The sequence below is a fragment of the Ovis aries genome, chromosome 1 (assembly GCF_016772045.2).
Source record: "Ovis aries strain OAR_USU_Benz2616 breed Rambouillet chromosome 1, ARS-UI_Ramb_v3.0, whole genome shotgun sequence".
Lineage (NCBI taxonomy): Eukaryota > Metazoa > Chordata > Mammalia > Artiodactyla > Bovidae > Ovis > Ovis aries.
In genome coordinates, this window is record NC_056054.1 from 15,025,889 (window position 1) to 15,031,402 (window position 5,514).

Below are 5,514 nucleotides of genomic sequence, written 5' to 3' on the forward strand. Positions count from 1 at the left end.
ACTCCAGTACTTTGGCCACCTCATGCGAAGAGTTGACTCATTGGAAAAGACTCTGATGCTGGGAGGGATTGGGGGCAGGAGAAGAAGGGGACAACAGAGGATGAGATGGCTGGATGGCATCACTGACTCGATGGACGTGAATCTGAGTGAACTCTGGGAGTTGGTGATGGACAGGGAGGCCTGGCATGCTGAGATTCATGGGGTCTGAAGCTAAGCTAGGTGAGGTGTATTAAATGCATTTTTTACTTATGGTATTTTCAATGTACTATGGGTTTATCCAGATGCAACCCCATCATAAGCTTAGGAAGGTCTGTACTTTCTTATTCCAAATACAGCTACTCTGGGGGTTAGAGTTTCAGCATATGAATTTGTGGGGCTGGCTGGGGAGACAGACATTCAGTTCACAACAGCTAGCGATGACATTGGTTTATTCTGTTTTCTAAATTGTTGCTTTTGTAAGCTATTGATGTAGAAGATAAAATAGCATTAGAGTAAAATCATTTCTCCAGAAAATACATAAAAGACATGAAAAAAAATGGTGTGTGTATGTGTGTGTGTAGGTGAGTCTGTGCACTGAAAATTAGCAATGGTTATTTTACTTGGTGAAATTATAGGTAAGAAATATTTTGTGGTATTTCAGAAATTAACGTTAAGGAAATTAATTAACGTTAAGGACTTCTTGAATACTAGAACAAAAAACTACCTAATCTGGAACTCCGCCCATGGCAAAGGTCATGAGGAACGAGCCTTGGCATATGCAAAGGCGTGATCAAGCCTCAGGAAACCCCCTGTTCCCAAGCATCTAACCGGAAAACCAGAGTCTGTTTTATGCTCTCACCTACACCTCTGACTTTACTGGGGGCTCTCCCCCATAACCATTTCTCTTGGAGAAGGAGTAGACATGCATCTCCAAGGCAATAAAAATTCTTGGGCGTGACAAGAGTGTTTCAGCTTATGGACTCCTCTGAAGGTGATCTAGCCCACCTATATAGGTTTGCCCGGCCACATGTGATTGTTTACAGCCTCCCAACCTGAGAGGCATGAGATGTTTTAGACTTACTAAAGGCAAATTCTTTTGGGGAGTTAGAAATTATTAGTATGATGGGCTGGTTAGGAATTATATTGGTGAAGGGTTTTTCATTTGTTGTGTCAATAATTGCTGCTAATTCCCTGCTCTGGGTGGGACAAGGATGCCTCAGGTCAAACCTCTCTGCTGACAGACTAGCTTGCGTGACAGCATTATCCATACTCCTGCCACATGATTGTTTACTACCTCTTAACCATAAACAGCACAGAGTTTTGGAGTATTTTGAGAGTCTTAATTAGCATAGGACTTTTTCTTCTTGTTGAGTCAATGATTGCTGCCAGGCCTCCATATCCTTAGGCACCTGGGAATATATTAATCAATGTATTTGGAATATAGCAAAGGAAATATGGTAGTTTTTGACGTTAGCAATACTAGACTTTTTGAGTTAATGGATTTTCTCTTTTATAATAGATCACTGTGCTTTGTTATAAATCACTGTGTCCTTGCTATGTAAGAATGTAACTTTATCATATCTTAAGACTAAATAGATCTTAAGGGGAGCATTGGTGAAAGGATTTTCATTTGTTGGGCTGATGTTTGCTGCTAAATCTCCATGTTCCCTACCCTTATAATGAATATAACTAACATATAGGAGAAATAAGTATTAACCTTTAAGCATATAGGAGAAATAAGTATTAACCTTTAAGACTAATCATGTTAACCTTGGGTTAAATAAATTCCTTTCTTGATTGTAACTCACTACACCCTCACCCTATAGGAATGCAGCTTTATTTGGAGGGTGGTGCCTGGTTTGAGAAAAAAACACCCTTGGAAGAAATAAGTTTTTGGTTATCAGAAAGAAAGGATCATAAAATGTCAGCAGGTCTCACTCATGGCCAGATGATGTAATATTCCTAAGACCTTTTTTTTATACATTTATGTGAAGCACCTGATTTTGATAAAGGTCAGGACTGCTGACTCCCGCGTGACTCTGTATTCATCCCTATGTGTAACAAAAGGTATATAAGCAAACTCAAAAATAAAGAAATCGGATCAGTTTCTGGAAAGACTGATTCCCCCATGTCACTTCTTTCTTACTCCCGTTTTTCTGGCTGAATTCCCATCTGGAGCATGGATGCTATTCCATGTAATCCAAGTTATTCAGCCTCTTTTTCTCCACTGATCTTCCTACTACACTATCCATTTCTAATCTCTCTATATCTGTGATTAAATATGTATTTTTCCAAAGACGCCGACTCAGTCCCCACCTTCGAATCACCCTGGATCCACCGGGGCTGGACCCCGGCACTAATCGTTGCTGTTCAGCCACTAAGTCGTGTCTGACTCTTTTAATGAAACACTGGATTCCATTCCACTTTCAGTCTTTTCTAAGGTGAGGTGAAGTCGCTCAGTCGTGTCCAACTCTTTGCGACCCCGTGGACTGTAGCCTACCAGGCTCCTCCGTCCAGGGGATTCTCCAGGCAAGAATACTGGAGTGGGTTGCCATTTCCTTCGCCAGGGGATCTTCCCGACCCAGGGATCGAACCCAGGTCTCCCGCACTGGAGGCAGACGCTTTAACCTCTGAGCCACCAGGGAAGCCCAGTCCTTCCTATGTACATATTAAATGAAAGTGGTATGGTCATTTTATACCAATGTTGTTTCTACTAAAAAGAGATACAGATGTTTTCCTTTGTCAAGGGTTTCAAATCTCCCCGCGGAAACGTTCACAAGTCTATGCCCTGCAGAGGAGAGCTGGTTCTATTCCGTAGTTTTCAGACGAGCGAGAAGACAGGCTCTGTGTCATTCCGCAAGAGCGGGCTTGCCTTAGGCTGGGTTCTAGCCCCAGGCTGCAGGCAAACGGAGCGATGGTATCGCATCCCGGAGAGCATCCCCTGAGGCGCCCGCAGGCGCGCTGGCTGCCCCGGAGGACGCTGGGAACCGCGCGCCGAGGCTGCTTGTCGCGCAAGCGCATCGGCCAGGGCTGCGCTACGTGGGAGCATCTTGTCCCTGCGCGGTGACCGGTCCGCGGCAGCCGGAGGGCTAGGGCGTGCGGTTAGAGCAGGTGAGAGGGGTGAGCCAGGGCTCCCTTGGGTCTGGAAAGCGGGCAAGCTAGGAAACGCCGCCTCCGCCCAGCCCGGCGTCATCTGTGGCTCGCGGTGTGCTCCCAGCCTCTGAGTCAGGCTCACACAAAGGCTGCGAAGGCTGGGCCAGACCGGTCCATCTTTGGGGAAAGGTTTATCATCTCCATTTACAGAGGAGGAAACGGAATCGGTGGGATTACGTGGTTTGCCACAGCCGACAAGTGAAGGAGCTGTATTCAAACCCAGATCCTTTTTGATTACAAATCGCAGACTACTTTAAAAGTGTTGTTCAGTCGCTAAGTCGTGTCTGACTGACTCTCTGCAGCACTCCAGGCTTCCCTGTCCTTCACTATCTCTTGGAGTGTGCTCAAACTGGTGTCCATTGAGTGGATGATGCCATCCAACCATCTCATCCTCTGTCGCCTCCTTCTCCTGCCTTCTATCTTTCCCAGCATCAAAGTCTTTTCCAATGTGTCCAGTCTTCACATTGGATGGCCAAATTATTGGAGCTTCAGTTCAGTCCTTCCAATGAATATTCAGGTTTTATTTCCTTTAGAGTTGACTGATTTGATTTCCAAGGGACTCTCAACAGTCTTCTCCACTACCATAGTCCAAAAGCATCAGTTCTTCATTGCTCAGCCTTCTTTATGGTCCAGCTCTCACATCTGTACATGACTACTGGAAAAACCATAGTTTTGACTGTATGAACCTTTGTCGGCAAAGTGATGTCTCAGCTTTTTAATATGCTGTCTAGGTTGGTCATAGCTTTTCTTCCAAAGAGGAAGCATCTTTTAATTTCATGGCTGCAGTCACCATTTTCAGTGCTTTTGGAGCCCAAGAATATGAATTCTGTCACTGTTTCTACTTCCCCCCCGTCTATTTGCCATGAAGTGATGGGACCGGATGCCATGATCTTAGTTTTGTGAATGTCGAGTTTTGAGCCAGCTTTTTCACTTTTTTCACCCTCATCAAGAGGCTCTTTAGTTCCTCTTCACTTTCTGCCATTAGGTAGTATAATCTGCATATCTGAAGTTGTTGATTTCAGCTTGTGGTTCATCTAGCCCGGTATTTCGCATGATGTACTTTGCACATAAGTTAAATAAGCAGGGTGACAATATACAGCCCTGACATACTCCTTTCCCAGTTTTGAAGTGAAGTGAAGTCGCTCAGTCGTGTCCGATGCTTTGCGACCCCATGGACTGTAGCCCACCAGGCTCCTCCGTCCATGGGATTCTCCAGGCAAGAATACTGGAGTGGGTTGCCATTTCCTTCTCCAGGGGATCTTCCCGACCCAGGGATCGAACCCAGGTCTCCCAGATTGCAGGCAGATGCTTTAACCTCTGAGCCACCAGGGTCCCAGTCCGTTTTTCCATGGCCGGTTCTAACTGTTGCCTCTTGACCTGCATACAGGTTTCTCAGGAGGCAGGTAAAGTGCTCTGGTATTCCCATCTCTTTCAGAATTTTCCACAGTTTGTTGTGCTCTACACAGTCAAAGGCTTTAGCGTAGTCAATGAAGCAGAAGTTTTTCTGGAATTCCTTTGCTTTTCTGTGATCCAGTGGATGTTGGAGAATTTTTTTTAAAATTAATAAGCAAAGTAATTTTGTTACATAAATCAACCCATTTACTATAGGCTAGCAATGTTATCAAATGGTGGTGCTTCTACTGGTCCTTCAATTCCTTCAGTCTTCTGATGGCAGACTTTTCTGTGACAGCAGCAGTGGTGTGTAGGTCTAGGCACCACCAGCAATGTTTTCATGCAGGAACCACAGTGCCAAATGCCCACAGCTCGTCTCTTCATCTTGGTTTTGCCACAGAAGGAGCAGGTATTCTTGGCTTGCTGGCTGATTTCAGTTTTCTTCACTGTTTTCCTGAGGGAGGCACCATAACGGGTAGTGTATTTGCCCACGATTCCAACCTTCTTGGTGCATTTCGCCATTTTAACACAACCTAGGTCTGAGCCCAAGACCAGATGTTGGTAATTTGATCTCTGGTTTCTCTGCCTTTTCGAAGTCCAGCTTGTACATCTGGAAGATCTTGGTTCATGTACTGTTGATGCCTAGTTTGAAGGATTTTGAGCATTACTTCGCTAGCTTGTGAAATGAGTGCAATTGTATGGTAGTTCGAACATTCTTTGGCATTGCCTTTCTTTGGGATCAGAATGAAAACTTACCTTTTCCAGTCTTGTGGCCACTGCTGAGTTTTCCAAATTTGTAATTTCCAAATTACTTTAAAGGTAGGACTGCCTAAAACAAAGAATTGGGTTTTATTAATTTCAGTATGCTTCTAGACACCAGCAGTGTTTTGGACCATGTGGGTTGTGTCTATCCATGATCTCCGTGTATCTATTGTAAAAGAAATTTTCATTGATTGGTGTAAGTTCTGACCATGTGATTGAACTTCCTAG

The 5,514-nt window shown here is 44.5% G+C and overlaps 1 protein-coding gene and 1 pseudogene across 2 annotated transcripts in view; one reads left to right on the forward strand and one right to left on the reverse strand.

Annotated features, from left to right (window-relative positions):
- The first annotated feature begins 2,985 nt into the window (after window positions 1-2,985).
- Window positions 2,986-5,514, forward strand: part of ZFP69 (ZFP69 zinc finger protein) — a 44,533-nt gene continuing 42,004 nt past the window's right edge. For both annotated transcript variants that reach the window (XM_060395954.1, XM_027968363.3), the window contains exon 1: window positions 2,986-3,090. The gene's annotated coding sequence lies outside the window, so the exon portion shown is untranslated. The remainder of the gene's footprint in view (window positions 3,091-5,514) is intronic.
- LOC101122989 (large ribosomal subunit protein eL43-like) lies at window positions 4,770-5,046 on the reverse strand (annotated as a pseudogene).